General features: G+C 36.6%; 1 protein-coding gene across 1 annotated transcript in view; it reads left to right on the top strand.

Moving 5' to 3' along the window:
• The window catches only part of RSRC1 (arginine and serine rich coiled-coil 1), a 414,930-nt gene that overhangs the window by 268,777 nt on the left and 128,038 nt on the right, over positions 1-18,115 (top strand). The window lies entirely within an intron of this gene.

Genomic DNA, 18,115 nt, shown 5'->3' with positions numbered 1-18,115 from the left:
ATGTGTATTGATAAAGATTTAGATTATGTTTCCAAAGGTTATGTTTCCTTTCAGCTCTTATATATATCCTTCCCTTTATTTTTTTGTCTAGTTTACCAGTCTTATACTAAGAATGATTCATGTCCCTTATTGTTAGCCTGTTTCTATGTATACTTTGTTGCATATTGTGTCATTTCTACTTTATAAAAGTAATTGCTATGGTATTTGGCGCACAGAAATAATTATATTATCTTCATCTTGAGTTGTTGCTTTTAGCAATAAAAATGTCCTTTTCTGTCTAGTTAATTTTTTTCTTGCTTAAAATCTACTTTGATTTGAATCCAAATCCTGCTGTATTATTCCCATTTGCCTTGTATACTTTTGCCCATCTCTTTGATTTTTTAGTCTTTCTGAATTATTTTATGTTTGTTGTGTACAGCATATAATTAGTTCTTGGCTTTGTAAATTAGTTTGAAAATCTGTTTAATAGGTGAGTTGGAACTGATATAAATAATATGTGTGGTATAAACTCTATCATATCATTTTGTAGTTAGTTCACTGTGTTTTCCCTTTAATTATTTTGTAAATTTATGTCTTTTCATTGGTAACTTTTGTGGGCACTTAGTGTTTTTCCTACTGACTTTTCTCTGTTCTTAATATCTTACCAATCTTATATCTGGATCTTGTATCTGTTATCTTGGTTTTATGTGCTATTACTAGCATACTTTTTCTTTTTAATCTTATTTGCTAATTTTTGACATAAAGATTTTTTTATTTTTTATTATTTTTTTAAATTTTTACTTAGTCAAGGATATTATTCTTTCTATTAACCATATTCTTTTCATTCATCTTTTATTGTGTTTAAGCTTAGAAAACTTCCTGGAGGGGCGCCTGGGTGGCGCAGTCGGTTAAGCGTCCGACTTCAGCCAGGTCACGATCTCTCGCTCCGTGAGTTCGAGCCCCGCGTCAGGCTCTGGGCTGATGGCTCAGAGCCTGGAGCCTGTTTCCGATTCTGTGTCTCCCTCTCTCTCTGCCCCTCCCCCGTTCATGCTCTGTCTCTCTCTGTCCCAAAAATAAATAAATGTTGAAAAAAAAATTAAAAAAAAAAAAAAAGAAAACTTCCTGGAGTTAGCCACACTGTGAGGTTAAAGACAAGTCTTCCAACTGACAAGTCTAACCCCAACTGCAAGTTCAGACCTTTCCCCAAATCACCTTCAGATTCAGTGATGCTTTACCAGAAAGACTCAGAGATGTCACTGAAAGCTCTTGTTCTCATGGTCACATTTATTACAGGGAAACAATACAAATTAGAACCAGCCCATGGAAAAGGCACATAGGGCTGAATTTAGGAGGGTTTCAAAGGAAGCTCCTATATTCCTCAGGATGTGTCACCCTCCAGGTATCAATGAATGAAACTGATCAAGGGGTATCGCTTATGAAAGCTTTGGTGTCCAGTGATTTTATCCAGGCATTATTATATAGGCATGATGGATTGATTCATTGCTTATTTGGTTGAACTCAGTATCCAGCCCTACTTGCTTCCAGAAGGTTGGGCTGACATCATGTGGCCCAAAGCTCTCTCTAATCAAATGGTTGGTCTTTTTGGTTGGGCTAGCCCTGGTGTGGCATGGCCAATCCCGATGCTAATACTATTGGGAGTAGCTGACTCTACCCTTCATCACTTCATGAATATATATATCAGACTTCATTTGAGAGACCCACCATAAATGATGAGGACACTTAAATCACTCTGGACTTCCAGGTACTAAAGACAAAGATAGGTCTCTCTTTGGATAAGGCCAAGTTCTTTACTCCACAAGAGCCTTTCTCTTTCAGCTATCAAATAAATATTCAATATTTTCTCTTGGTCATTGTTTTTATATTTCTATGAATATTCTATCATTAACTCTTGAATTTTTCTGCAATTTAGTGCTGATGCTAAAGACAAATTCTTTTTTTTTTCTTCTTTGCAAAGAGCTTATCAGTTCCAGAAGCATTTGTTAAAAATGCTTCCTTTTCTTTGCTGATTTGGGTGCCTCATTTATTCTGGATATCTAGTTTTTAAACCTTTATCAGATTAGCTACAGTAAATTAGAAATAATAGCAGAAAGTACCCAAGTTACCCATATAATTCCTGACAAGGAAGACAGACAAGGTATAAACAGCAGACAGAGGATCTCAAAAACTATTAGACTATGAGTTTACTGACTGGCAATTATCTCTGTACATGATTTCTTAAGGAAATTGCTGTTTTACATCCCAAACTTTACTTGATGTTTTGATATTTATAATAATGCTGTAAGTTGTCAAAGGAAGGGTAAAGAAAGTTGGCAATACTCTTAGAAGTCCTGGATATCAAGCAAAATGCTATATGTGTTGACTAACAAAGAAAGATGTCAAAGAAATCACTGAGGGAAAAAAAGCACCATGCAGAAACAGAAGTATAAGATGTTGACATGTATATATTTCTCATAATGCGTGCGTGCATGTGTGTGTGTGTGTATAAAATGCATAGAAAAAGCCATGGGAAAATATCTGCCAAACTGTGACAAGGAGGAGAATAAATAACACCAGCATTCTTCACAGAGCTAGAACAAAGAATCCTAAAATTTGTATGGAGCCAGAAAAGACCCCAAAAAGCCAAAGCAATCCTGAAAAAGGAAACCAAAGTTGGAAGCATCACAATTCTGGACTTCAAGCTCTGTTACAAAGCTGTAATCATCAAGACAGTATGGCACTGGCACAAAAACAGTCACTTAGATCAATGGTACAGAATAGAGAACCCAGAAATGGACTTAGTGGGTCCACAAATGTATGGCCAACTAATCTTTGACAAAGTAGGAAACAATATCCAATGGAATAAAGACAGTCTTTTCAGCAAATGGTGCTGGGAAAACTGGACACCGACATGCAAAAAAATGAACCTGGACCACTTTCTTACACCATACACAAAAATAAACTCAAAATGGATGAAAGTCCTAAATGAAAGACAGGAAGCCATCAAAAATCCTGGAGGAGAAAGCAGGCAAAAATCTCTTTGACCTCGGCCACAGCAACTTCTTACTCAACACGTCTCTGGAGGCAAGGGAAACAAAAGCAAAAATGAACTGTTAGGATCTCATCAAAAGAAAAAACTTCTGCACAGCAAAGGAAACAATCAGCAAAACTAAAAGGCAACCGATGGAATGGGAGAAGGTATTTGCAAATGACATATCAGATAAAGGGTTAGTATCCAAAATGTATAAAGAACTTATCAAACTCAACCCCCAAAAAACAAATAATCTAGTGAAGAAATGGGCAGAAGACATGAATAGATACTTTTCCAAGGAAGACATCCAGATGGCTACAGACACATGAAAAAATGCTCAACATCACTCATCATCAGGGGAATACAAATCGAAACCACAATGAGATACCACCTCACACCAGTCAGAATGGCTAATATTAACTACTCAGGTGATAACAGATGTTGGCGAGGATGTGGAGAAAAAGGAACTCTTTTGCACTGCTGGTAGGAATGCAAACTGGTGCAGCCACTCTGGAAAACAGTGTGGAGGTTCCTCAAAAAAGTAAAAATAGAACTGACTTACAACCCAGCAATTGCACTACTAGGTATTTATCCAAAGGATACAGGAGTGCTGTTGTGAAAGGGCACATGCACCCCAGTGTTTATAGCAGTGCTGTCGACAATAGCCAAAGTATGGAAAGAGCCCAAACGTCCATCGATGGATGAATGGATAAAGAAGATGTGTATGTATATATATGTGTATATACATGCGCGCGCGCACACACACACAATGAATGTTACTCAGCGATCAAAAAGAATGAAATCTTACCATTTGCAGCAATGTGGGTGGAACTAGAGTATATTATGCTAAGCAAAATAAGTCAGAGAAAGACAAGTATCATATGATTTCACTCGTGTGGTATTTAAGATACAAAACAGATGAACATAAAGGAAGGGAAGCAAAAGTAATATAAAAATGGGGAGGGGGACAAACCATAGAAACTCTTAAATACACAGAACAAACTGAGTGTTGCTGGAAGGGTTTTGGGTGGGGGGATGAGCTAAATGGGCAAGGGACATTAAGGAGGACACTTGTTGGGATGAGATGAATCACTAAATTCTATTCCTGAAGTCATTATTACACTGTTAACTAACTGGGATGTAAAATAATGATAAAAAAAAGAGGGAAAACTTTAAAGGCAGTATATAAGTTTATAAGATCTCAATCACAAACAAGTAATTTACATGTTGGAAGTTTAATAGGTTAGCTCTAGAGAGTTAATGAAATTCATTCCGCAGAGATGCAGGCACATAGTATAGCCTTTCTTATAGTATATTTAGTATTAGAAAGAAATTCTATGTAAAGTGTTTCATAACTAAGAAGGATTAATTGGTTTTAAATTTTTTTTAATGTTTATTTTTGAGAGAGTGTGTGAGGTGGGGAGGAGCAGAGAGAGAGGGAGACACAAAATCTTAAAGCTGGCTCCAGGCTTGAGGCTCTGAGCTGTCAGCACAGAGCTGGAGGTGGGGCTTGAACTGACGAACTGGAGATCATGACCTGTGCCTAAGTGGGATGCTTAACCGACTGAACCACCTAGGCACCCCAGGGAGGATTAATTGCTTTTAAATAAAAGAGGTCATTGTACTGTTCAACTTATGTACTATTGAGCTCTTGGAATATGGTTAGAATGAATGAAGATGTCCTGTAAGTGTAATATACACCCCAGATTTTGAAAATTTAGTATAAAGAAAAAGTAAAATATTTTGTTAGTAATTTTTATACTGACAACATTGAAATTAAAACACATTGGATATATTGGGTGAAATAAAATATATTATTAAAATTAACATAAATAAAAGAGGTAATAAATTATATCTTATGTATTTTGTTTAGAAGTGATTTATTTTTGTACTAGTGGTTTTTTAAGTTTTTTTTAAATGTTCATTTATTTTTAAGAAAGAAAGAGAGAGCATGAGCAGAGGAGGAGCAGAGAGAGACGGAGACACAGAATCCAAATCAGGCTCCAGGCTCTGAGCCATCCGCACAGAGTCTGTCGCGGAGCTTGAAGTCACAGACCATAAGATCATGACCTGAGCTGAAGTCAGATGCTTAACCGACCAAGCCACCCAAACACCCCTGTACTAGTGTTTGTTTGTTTTTAGTGAAGTAGCCTACTCATTATAGACTTCTACTTATAGGAATTTTATTTTATATTAGTGAAAATAATTCTTTTATTTTCTGTAATCTAGACAAAACAGGTCAAAACTAAGCTGAAATGACAGAATCAGATATAGAATGAGGAGTAAAGCATCAAGAAACTTTATTCCCCATCAGTGGGGCATGATTAAGGGTCCAGTTACAAAATGGACCTTTGGAATACTTACCGTGGAGTTACCTAAAGCAAAATCTACATTTCCTAAGACATGGAGGTAGGGATCAGCATGCTGAGACCAAAACCAAAACCAAAACAAACCACAAGCCAGTATTAAGCTAATGGAGTACAGATTATAGAGACTGCCTCAGACCTCCAGGTTGCTTGGGAGGGAATTGGGAGCCCAAAGATGAACAAGTGTACAGCTTAGGATGGTAGTAGGAAATAAATGGCACACTCAAAGGCAAAGCGGATAATAAAATGAAGGGACTATTAAAAGGGTAAGGCAAGTATAAGGAAAACATCAAGATTCCTGGCCTGGCAATACATGTGAGTCTTTACCACCTCTAAGTTTAATAAGAAGAAGGGAGAGAGGGGCACCTGGGCGGCACAGTCGGTTAAGTGTCCCACTTCGGTTCAGGTCATTATCACGCAGTTTGTGAGTGCAAGCCCCAGATCAAGATGTGCACTGACAGCTCAGAGCCTGGACCCTACTTGGAATTCTCTCTCTCTCTCTCTCTCTCTCTCTCTCTCTCTCTCAAAAATAAATAAACATTAAAGAATGGAAGGGAAAGGAAGGGAAGAGAGTTTGTCATGAGAAAGAGCGCTATCCCAGGGAAGGGAAGGGGAAGGGAAGGGAGAGGAAAGGAAGAGAGTTTGTCATGAGAAAGAGCTATCCCAACACAAATTGGTCCTGTAGAAGAGAAAGGCAACCACTGTCAAACCCCAGGCCAGCAGAAAAAAGACCCTACCCTCTCTTTCCTCTTGCCCTGTAATTGATCTTTCAGTGTCTTCTGTTTGCTAAATCCAAACTTTAGCTGAAGGGCATAAGCAACCTGTCTGATGCAACCCATCAAGAGCATGGTCCAGCTCAGGATGTGCTGGTGGTCACAGAGCAGACCAGGAGGGCAAATCAGGCTTATCCAGCACAGCACCTGATGGCTGCTGAAACAATCAGTAGTCCTGGATAGTCCAGCTAGAAGCCCTGTTGCCCTACATGCCATTTAGTGACAGTAGAAAAAGAAAAGAGAAGGTGAAGGCAGAATTGATGTCTTAGCAGTGACATTTGCCTGTTCTTTAGTTGATTGTTCTTGGGTACTTTCAAAATAATGTGGAGCAGTCCATATTTTACTGTCACTAAGTTTACTTAATCAGTTTCACATGATAGAATATTTTTCCTTAGAATTTATTTGAAAAAAAAAATTATGCCAGGTCTTCTAGGCAATGGAAATACAAAAATTCCCTTCTAAGATACTGTTTCTGCCCACTTGGAGCTCAAAGTTTAGTATAGGACAGAATTCTGCAGACAAATACTTAACAACATGCATAATATATTCATCTGTTTTTCAAATATTTGAGGCCCTACTATGTGTCAGGCAAAGTTACAAAGTGCAGTGGGAACATAGAAATAACTACCTCTGCCTGAGGAATCAGAGTGAAGTAATAAAATGAGTGTAACTTTAGTAGCTTTTAGGAATGTACTATTTTGGTGGTGTTTTTTTTTTTTTTTAACCTGGTCTCCTTGTAAATCACAGGCATTAACAACTCAGTTATAAAAGGAATGGTATCAACCTGAGTAATAAAATCCTTTTGATATAGTTATTGAAAGAGTATTTATCATTGCCTTATTAAATATGGAGAAATAAGTGTGCCATTTTTTTTCAAATGGTTTCATTTGCTCATGTTTTCTTTGTTGACCCAAATGAATGAAATTAGAATAAACAATCTCTAAGTCATTTGTAATCATGAGCTGATTAATGGAGTTTGGTTTCATAGCCATTATTCATTCACGAACACCTGATATCTTTCCCATAAACAAATTGTGTTTGTCCAAATTAAGAAATTAAATGAAGCATTTGATGAGTTTATGATTGACCCTTCTAACTCAGAGCCCATTAGTCAATGTCGTTATCATAGAAAACTGTTTGACTAATGTGCTGTCTAAAGAAGCATGTGGATTTATTATGACTTCTGATTAATGCTTGCTGCAAGCCAAACTACTAGATTATAATAATTTTTTGATTCTCATTTTAGCAGTCATTGAAGAATTTCATCTCTGATGAAATGCGCTTATGTCCCATTAGATTTAGAGATGATTACAAGGTATTCAGTGAAAAAGTTTTTAAAGGAATTCTATATTTCTGAAAGTATATACAGTATATGCTTTAGAAAGATGCTTTTTTTGAAGCAATTAAGCATCTTGTAACTTTGTGGATATCATCTTTTTCTTTCAGAGTAATGAGCCATTAGCAGATTTTTTTTAACTAGAATTTATGCATTTATTAAGAAAGAAATTAAAATAGAAATATCATAATATATGAATTTCTCATGTTTTGTTTTAATTGAAAACAAGTTTGGGGTGCCTGGGGGGCTCAGTCGGTTAAGTGTCCGACTTCAGCTCAGGTCATGATCTCACAGTCCGTGAGTTCGAGCCCCGTGTCGGGCTCTTTGCTGACAGCTCGGAGCCTGGAGCCTGCTTCGGATTCTGTGTGTCCCTCTCTCTCTGCCCCTCCCCCATTCATGCTCTGTCTCTCTCTGTCTCAAAAATAAATAAACATTAAAAATAAAAAATTAAAAATTAAATAAATTGAAAACAAGTTTTAGTAATTTTAAATATTTTAAAAGTATATGTAATTTTTGCTTATTTAATATGTTTTAGTTTTGCCAGTAAAGCAAATCCCTGTTTAGCCAATTTATTTTCATTATAAAGTTAGAATAGAAAGTGTTTCACCTTTAAAAATCTCTTCAGTAGAATAGTTACTAAGTGTTATAAACCACTGTTTACATGAGCCTTGAGTGCGATTCCTGCCTGAGGCTACACTGTAAGACTACTATACATACTATTATGAAGAAACCAAGGACCACAAATCTGGCTGAGTTGTTTAATTTGGGGTGGGGTGGGGAGTAGGTTTTAAAAGTTGGAAACACTGGCTTTATCAGAATCCATCTGATGAACTGAGGCCAGATATGTAGGGTTGTGTCTTTATTGTGAAGTAAATTGACATACACGACTCTTAAAGTGGGGAAGACAAAGGCAGCATGAAAAAAGAGGAAAATCTTTCTGATTTCCTTTTTACTATGCAAATTGTGGTGATCCACCATTTTTTTCTTGTGCGCATTCTGATTTTATTAGAAAAATTAGGGAAACCAGCACCAGATATGCTAGACACATCACCTATATTCTTTAATTTAGAGCAGAATATAATCATAATGACTAACATAGAGCAAGGAGAAAATAATTTTTTTTTGTTTTCCTACAAGCCCTTAAATTAGCCAAAATTAGAAATGATTTTTCTCTCAAGCGAGGCCTTACTTTGATTCCTCTGTTTTTAATGAGACTAAAGTTCTAGGACATCAGAGAAAAAGGTCAGAAGTTTTCCTGCCAAAAATGGGAATCTTTTCTGACTATGCAGTTGAGGACCTCTGAGTTGATATATCATCTGAACAAAAGGGCAGACATAGAGGGGTTTGTTTGTAACTCATGGCCAAGATATGAGGGCACACATGAGTTACACTGAGTTAAACTTCTCTTCATTTGTTAAAGGTTTTGTGATGAAGTAGAACATAACCTTCTTACCTCATTTTAGAAATTAATATGCTAGATCTGTTCTCTAATAGAAGCATATTAGAGAAGTCATTATAATAGTCAAACAGGAGATTTTGAGCAAGAGATTCTGCAGTTCTATTTCTCTCTCTCTCTCTCTCTCTCTCTCTCTCTCTCTCTCTCTCGATATGGGGCAATGATATACACTTTATTAACCCAGTTCTCATCAGTACAGAAAAAAATATAATACTTAAGATTACCTTAAAGGACATTCATAAAACTAACATGTATTGAGTGTATACTATGTGCAAAGCATTGCATTAAGCACATTCCATATATTTTAACACTTAGTGCATATTCTTATCAAGTTTTTAAACTTGTATCTTAGGATATATCTTAAATATATCTTTTAAGTTTATGCATGAAAATTTACTGTTTAGTTTGGAATGCACTGCAGAGCCACCAGTTAGGTTGATAAAAGAATCAGTAGCAACAGGTAACTATTTACTACCGGCTTTTTAGTCCCACAGAAAGGATATCCAAAGGGTGCCTGGGTGGCTCAGTCAGTTAAGTGTCCGACTTCTGCTCAGATCATGATCTCATGGTTCATGGGTTTGAGCCCTGTGTCGGGCTTTGTGCTTACAGCTCAGAGCCTGGAGCCTGCTTCAGGTTCTGTGTCTCCCTCTTTCTCTGCTCCTCCCCACTCGTACTGTGTCTCTCTCAAAAATAAACATTAGAAAACAAAACAAAAAAGCAAAGAGCCTCTTTGGCAAAATAGTCTGAAGGAATGGAGCAGAATATAGTAGAGAAGAGGGAGGAAAGTGAACTAACATTATTTTTTAGTGCCTGCTGTGTGTTTATAATTAATGTAGCACAAAGACAATAATTGAGTAGTAGAGCAAAATGGCATTAACAATATGTACATTTCTATTCTGTATAATTCTGAAATACTAGTTTAATACTGATATTTTCATCTGTAGTGTGTCCTCAGATGCATTTCACCTAAGACAAGATCAGGGCTGGTGAAGGACATTTCTTGGTTACATCCTTTGTCCTTTTCCTGTGAGGTGATTGGGGAAGAAGGTCCTGAATGAAATAAACTAATCCTAAAGAAGAAGGAGTCAGGCCCTAAGAAAGCAGGTTTGACCCGGGACAACAAAAAAGGGAGATGAGCATTGGAAATCTAGTACTAGAGGAAGAAAAGTGGTCAGTATCCAGAAAGGGCTGGAACCAGGCTTGCAGCCTCTTTCTGAGTTTGCCTCTTTTTATCCCCTAGCTATGTACTAAAAGGTGCCTTTGCCACCTCCTGTTCTTATATTGAATCCCTAATCCCCAATGTAATGGTATTTGGAAAAAGAGTGGCAAATGGCCTTTGGGAAATGGAGTTAGATGAGGTAACAAGGGTGGGGCCTTTGTGATGGGATTGGTGCCTTGATAAGAAGAGACACCAGTGAACTTGCCCTCCCTACCCTACCCTACCCTCATGTTGGGACAAACTGAAAAGACAGCTGTCTACAAGGCAGGAAGAGAGCTCTCACGAAAATCTGACCATCTTAATCTTGGACTTTTAGCCTCCAGGACTGTGAGAAAATAAATTTCTGTTGTTTAAGTCACTCAGCCTGTGGTATTTTGTTATAGCAGCCCAAGCTCAGACACCCCAGACACACCTATCCTGCCTAAGGAGCCCTACCCCCAACCATCTCGTGTCCCTTTAGTTCTAAGGTAAGTTTTTCAGAGACCTCTGGAAGTAGATTGGATCCATATTCGTTCTGGAGGGTACTCAAATTACTCTGCTCACTAGTAATACAATAACCTAATAACTGGGAAATGAGACTTAAAATAGTAATACCTTGCAAGGGTTTTAAAAATGGAGATGGGGAGAGGAGTTATGTCTGTGGCCAAATTGTTTTCCGTTGTTAGAGGTTAATGCAAAACATAACTTTCTGGAAACATGTCAAAACATAAATCACACTTCATTTTTAAAAATAATTGAAAAGGAGTATAACATCAGGAAAGATACTAATGCTTTAATACCTCAAAATATTACAGAAATAGAAAGTTACTGAAAACTGGAATTGTAATCACCATATAAATAATCACAGATAGGTCTTTTTTTTTTTTTTAACGTTTATTTATTTTTGAGACAGAGAGAGACAGAGCATGAACAGGGGAGGGGCAGAGAGAGAGGGAGACACAGAATCTGAAACAGGCTCCAGGCTCTGAGCTGTCAGCACAGAGCCCGACACGGGGCTCGAACTCACGGACCGCGAGATCGTGACCTGAGCCGAAGTCAGACGCTTAACCGACCAAGCCACCCAGGCGCCCCAGATAGGTCTTCTTTATAGCTTACAAAGTGCCTATTACTGTATTTCGTCTGATATGTATATTGACATTATTATCTACTAAAGAAAAAGTGAGAGTTTAGGATGAGTGTGATTAAAAAAAATCAGAACAGGTAGATTTATGCTGAATATATAGGTGGTAGTAGTGGTAGAGTGAATCTTTTGTATGTCTTTTCCATTTATTTGTCTTATGGGGCAGGGGCAGGTATTATGTGCTTAATATATGTGTGTATTTATATACTGAAAAATGTTGCCGTATTGGAGTGATTTTCTTGTCTTACTGTCATTTACTTCTCATTAATGTTCTAGCCTAAAAGAAATAACTAAGCAATCAAGCTTTGTATTCAGTGAATAGAATATCAACACATTTTCATGACTGTGGCCTTATTCAAACTTCTTTCTTTGACTTTAGGAATACTATAGGAATTGGGATTTTAGTTCCAGCTCTCCTATGCTTTTTTTTCCCCAAAATTGTAAATTGGCCTAGTTCATCTGCATATTCATTGTTATTATAGCCTAGGCATTTAATTTCCCCGAACCTTTCTTTACCTATAGAATGCAGACTTACAAAAGAGATGAAGGAATATTTCCTCTTCCCACTTAGCGCCCCCCATCCTACCGTGAAAGTGTTCTTTCTTTGGTGGAGTATTTACAATATCTATATGTTTATGATGTAAAAATTTGGAGCTACTTATTTTTTAAATTACTCATTCTTAAATTTCCTAATCAATTATTTCAAAGTAGTTGTCCAAAGACCATAGTTTCAGTCGCGTTTACTAGACCAAAGGAGAAAAAAAAAAAAAGAGAGAGAGAGATTATTTCATTACCTATCATAGTGAAGTCATAGAAAATAATGACTTCATTGCCCAGGGCAGTACATGAAATGAAATGAATATTTTGAACAGACAACAGTAAACTAGGAAACATTTCATTTGTGGGGGGAGAAAAAAACACATGAAGTACATATTACTTGGTTTCTATAACAAAATATAATATAACCCAACTCACATATGAAATACATTTGTTGGTGAGTTTTTCATTAAGAAAAATAATGTTTGGTTTAGTTTTACACCAACATTGAGAAAGTATGCAGAAATGATATTAGTCCTGGCTGCAAGGTAGACTGCAAGAATTTATTGTCATATTTGTAGCTTTGGGATAAAATAAAATCATAAATTATAGTGCTCGCTCTAAAAATAGTATCAGAAAAAAGAAATATAGAAATCTTATATCCTAGATTATACTGAGTCTAAATTAGTGAATCTTAGAGGTCTTTGAAAAAGAAAATTTTGGCTCTTTGCTTTTTAAACTTTCTATATCTTATCCCAATTGAGTATTTCTTTTAAAGTACATAAAGTGAACATTCACTGTTAAGTTATATATATCATATGTTACAGATTTTTAGAATTAAGCAAAATTTCCTTGTATGTTATTTCTATAACTCCTAAGATTATCTGTTAAGGACAGTTTAGAGTATATCAACTGAATTATTACACAAATATGACCTCTGAGTAATTAGGGAAATATCTACATCTTACATGTCTCAAATAAAAATATTAGGATTATCTCTGATAAACCTCTCATTCTCTGAGTACTACAGGCAATTAAAAGCCATTTAATCATATTCAATTTTAAAACTTTCTACTCAAAGAGGATTCCCACTGATATTTGGGTCTTTTCCGTGGCATTGGGTTCTGGATCACTTTAACTTTTGACCTAGAATACAGATCAAGCAATTTGGGAATTTTAAAAAGGACCAGCATACTGAAGTTTGTTTGGTAAGAAATAGAAAACAGTCTGTGATAAAACAATAGTGGTAGTGGTCTTTTTTTTTTTTAATCTTTATTTATTTATTTTGAGAGAGAGAAAGATAGAGTGCCAGCAGGAGAGAGGCAGAGAGAAGGAGACAGGGAATTCCAAGCAGGCTCTGCACTGTCAGCCTGATGTGGGACTCAAACCCAGGAACTGTGAGATCATGACTTAAGCCGAAACCAAGAATCAGATGCTTAACCAACTGAGTCACCCAGGCACCCCGTGGCATCAGTCTTAAAGTAACTCCTTTGCTTATCAAAAACACACTTAAACCAACCAGTATGTATAAGGATAAATCATCCATACCAAATTCACTGGTGATCCACAGTGTTTGCATTTAAAATTCCATAGTTTGTCACTGGACAGGATGCCTTAATGTCTTTATTTAAACTGTGAAATAAGGAGGGGAAAAAGCTAATCTGTTTTCATTGTAGAAAATACTTATAACTATTGGTATTACATGTATTCTAAATCCAGACAAAATGTCAAGAAAAACTTTAAGCATGTAACCAAGGATAAAGATGAGGATTTGGGTTTTTTCCCCTTTGTATCTTAAAAATGTAGGTTAAAAACTTGGGGAGCCTGGGTGGTTCAGTCGGATAAGCATCTGAATCTTGATCTCAGCTAAGGTCGTGATGTCAACGGTTTGTGAATTCAAGCCCACGTTGGGCTCTGTGCTGACAGCACAGAGCCTGCTTGGGATTCTGTCTCTCTCTGCCCCTCCCCTGCTCGTATTCTCAAAATAAATAAAATAAATGTAAAATTTACTTCTCAAAATAAATAAACTTTAAAAAATATTGATTTGAGGCATAGTATGTTTTGTGAAATGAGGATTCTTAAAATTAGATGGCTGTATGTCCTCACTAGAGGTAATTAAGACATATCTATATAAGACATGTCTAATGTTTCAGAGACATTAATATATATACATGCACACACACACACTAAAAGTAGCCATGATGATAAAAAGAATGCACAGATATGTTATCTATCACTTTGTCAGACTAAGAAAGTCATTTAATGTGTTTAAAGTTAATGCCAAATAAGTATGAAGAAGTAATCAGTGAAATAAATAACTAGATTGGGAAGATTTACCTAATAATCATATTTGTTGATCTTTGTCAGACATTAGCTGACTGCTATTGAAGTTTCCTTTACTTACTCAAATAGTTGTTTTTCATAAACATTAATATAATGTGATTTTTTCTTGTGTAGATTCATTTTCTCTCTGGTTTTCATTAAAACGAGATAAATTATTATATTTTTAAGAAATTAGTTCTAGACATGATGAAATCACTTTAAACAGTGTAATGTCAGGCGTCTGGGTGGCTCTGTCGGTTGAGCATCTGACTTCGACTCAGGTCACTATCTTGCAATTCGTGGGTTCAGGTCCCACGTAGGGCTCTGTGCTGACAGCCCAGAGCCTGGAGCCAGTTTCAGATTCCCTGTCTCCCTCTCTGCCCCTCCCCTTCTTGTACTGTGTCTCTCTCTCAAAAATAAATAAACATCAAAAAAAAATTTTTTTTTAAGTGTAGTGATTTTTGACATTTGTAGAAAAATAAAGGACCAGTTAAAAGTCTCATTGACTTGGGGCGCCTGGGTGGCTCAGTCGGTTAAGCGTCCGACTTCAACTCAGGTCAGGATCTCGCGGTCCATGAGTTCGAGTCCCGTGTCGGGCTCTGGGCTGATGGCTCAGAGCCTGGAGCCTGCTTCACATTCTGTGTCTCCCTCTCTCTCTGCCCCTCCCCCATTCATACTCTGTCTCTCTCTGTCTCAAAAATAAATAAACGTTAAAAAAAATTAAAAAAAAAAGTCTCATTGATTTAAAATGGCAACATAACTTGGACCGAATCATAAATGTACATATAGTTTGACAATTTTCCAGGCATTATGGGAGACAAAAATAGTCTTTAATATAATCTACTGTCGAAGTTTATGGCCAAGCTGGAGGAACAGATACAGACAAACTATTATATAACCCAGTTCTTGTACAAATGATGGGTAAGGACAATGGATTATAAAAAGAATGATTAGCTCTAACTAGATCAAGGAAGAACATCAAGAAGAATAAATGAAACATGGCATTAAAGGATGATGTTGCCCCCCACCCCGTTCCCTTAAAACTTCTTAGACATTTCACTGTCCCATGCAGATTTCCCTACTGATCAGAAATGTATGTCACTCTTTCATCAATTGTATGTTTTCCTAAAGTTCTTGCCTCTCTAGGAAAAGAAACTTTTGCTGCATTTCTCACATTCTGATGATCACATTCTGATGATCAGTATTCTCATTAATATGATTGGTGGGGTTTTTTTAGTAAGAAAGCAGAGAGAACATTCTAGGCCTCATATATTAACAACAAATAAAAATAATATCCAATACATATTGACAATTATATGCCAAGCACTCTTGCAGATATTATACACATAATAATTCATTTAATTTTGGTAAAAACCCTATGAGTGTATATTATTATCCCTATTTTATAAATGAAGAAACAATGGTCCACAGAAATAAAGTAACTTTACCTGTACTACACAGCCATAAACTCATGCTTTTATTTTTATTTTTTTCATAAGCCTATGATTTTAATTATTCCCTATAATGAACAAAGTCTTAATGTGCTCAGTGACTTTTGACTTAATAATGGGGGAAAGAAGACTAGTGTGACTTCTTTCTAGGTTTGTGGTTCTCAACCCTGTATCCTCCTAGTCTCTTTCCATGATAAATATTCTGTAGCACCCCCTTTTCTTTCCTGAAATAAAATTTGTAGGGAATATAACTTCTCTGTATACACAATTCTTAAAAATATTTTCCTCACAAATTTAAGGGAGATATGAAAGGAAAGTGATTTGTAATAAAGTATTTTTATTTGTTACAACATAGGCAAAACTATGATAGAGAACATTATGAAGGGTCAGTTATAACAGATGCTTATAATAAATACATTTGTATGTAATAATTTGACATCTTTAAGGTTGCACATGTACTCATATATGTATTTTATACACATGAATGAAATAACTATAAATGCAGATACATATAAGTGTATTGTATCATAACAACTCACATTCCTATATTACAATGCCCTTGGTAAGTAATCTGAAATGGTAAACAGTGGTGTTGAATAAAGCTTTGAACAAAGAAAAGTATAACATTCTTTCAGTCTGCCTAGTAGTTACATCATGGAAATTTCTTTTTTTTTCCCCTTTGTTGTTGTTTTTTTTTTTTAATATGAAATTTATTGTCAAATTGGTTTCCATACAACACCCAGTGCTCATCCCAACAGGTGCCCTCCTCAGTGTCCATCACCCACCCTCTCCTCCCTTCCACCCCCCATCAACCCTCAGTTTATTCTCAGTTTTTAAGAGTCTCTTATGCTTTGAGTCCCTCCCTCTCTAACTTTTTTTTCCCTTCGCCTCCCCCATGGTCTTCTGTTAAGTTTCTCAGGATTCACGTAAGAGTGAAAACACATGGTATCTGTCTTTCTCTGTATGACTTATTTCACTTAGCATAACACTCTCCAGTTTCATCCACGTTGCTACAAAAAGGCCATATTTCATGCTTTCTCATTGCCAAGCAGTATTCCATTGTATATATAAACCACAATTTCTTTATCCATTCGTCAATTGATGGACATTTAGGCTCTTGCCATAATTTGGCTATTGTTGAGAGTGCTGCTATAAACATTGTGGTACAAGTGCACCTATGCATCAGCACTCCTGTATCCCTTGGGTAAATTCCTAGCAGTGCTATTGCTGGGTCATAGGGTAGATCTATTTTTAAGTTTTTGAGGAACCTCCACACTATTTTCCAGAGCGGCTGCACCAGTTTGCATTCCAGCCAACAGTGTGCAAGAGGGTTCCCGTTTCTCCACATCCTCTCCAGCATCTGTAGTCTCCTGATTTGTTCATTTTAGCCACTCTGACTGGCGTGAGTGATATCTCAGTGTGGTTTTGATTTGTATTTCCCTGATGAGGAGTGACCTTGAGCATTTTTTCCTGTGCCTGTTGGCCATCTGGATGTCTTCTTTAGAAAAGTGTCTATTCGTGTCTTCTGCCCATTTATTCACTGGATTATTTGTTTTTTGGGTGTGGAGTTTGGTGAGTTCTTTATAGATTGTGGATACTAGCCCTTTGTCCGATGGTCATTTGCAAATATCTTTTCCCATTCTGTCGGTTGCCTTTTAGTTTTGTTGATTGTTTCCTTTGCAGTACAGAGGCTTTTTATCTTCACATCATGGAAAATTCAACATGAGTTCAGCCATGTCAAAAAATACTTTGTGTTACATATAATTAGATTCCAAACTCAAATAATTATAAAAAAGATTTTCATCTTCATGTATGTTTGGTAGGGCATTCAAAAGTCATGGGGAACATAGGATAATTCTTTCTAGAGCAGTGCAGGAACTCTAGAATCTTTGACCTGTACCTATATAAATGCCATATGCCTCTTCCATCACATCATCACAAATTTCCAAAATGCCTTAGGGACAGTAACTGTGTCCATTGAGAATCACTGTTCCTTTGTTTTCCTCCTGGATATCTTAATCTGATCTGATAAATATGCTTCGGCAAAGTTTCTTCAAATAACAGATTTGAGTAGCAATCTTCCTGTGTCTTAACTCAAAGGAATGACCATAGGATGGTAATTTTAGGGCCCCTGGTTAGAAGCAGAAAGATTTCCCTCTATTTGAGCCGCTTCTATGAGGTGACAGTTGGGAATGTGTTATGTCAAACTAAGTGCCTCAGGGCCAAAAGGAGAACACTACACCAAAAGTCCTTCCATGGAAGAACAGTGAATTCACAAGTATAAAAGTTGAGTCCTGTAAAATGGAGCCTGGCCACAGCCAGGTTTACCAGGCACAGCTTTAGTCCAAGCTGGTGGTCTTGGACCTGGCCTGAGCCTGGTCCAAATGGGAAAAGTGAACAGTCAAAGTTGGAGTGAAGAGTAGCTTGTGCATGTAACAGTTTAGATAATGATAAAAAATATCTCAAAATAACAAACCAAAACAAAAATCAAATTGAAAATAAGTAACCTGGATGTAAAGATAGTATTA

Source organism: Acinonyx jubatus, chromosome C2 (genome assembly GCF_027475565.1).
Source record: "Acinonyx jubatus isolate Ajub_Pintada_27869175 chromosome C2, VMU_Ajub_asm_v1.0, whole genome shotgun sequence".
Classification (NCBI taxonomy): Eukaryota; Metazoa; Chordata; class Mammalia; order Carnivora; family Felidae; genus Acinonyx; species Acinonyx jubatus.
This window is presented reverse-complemented; position numbering and strand designations above follow the sequence as displayed.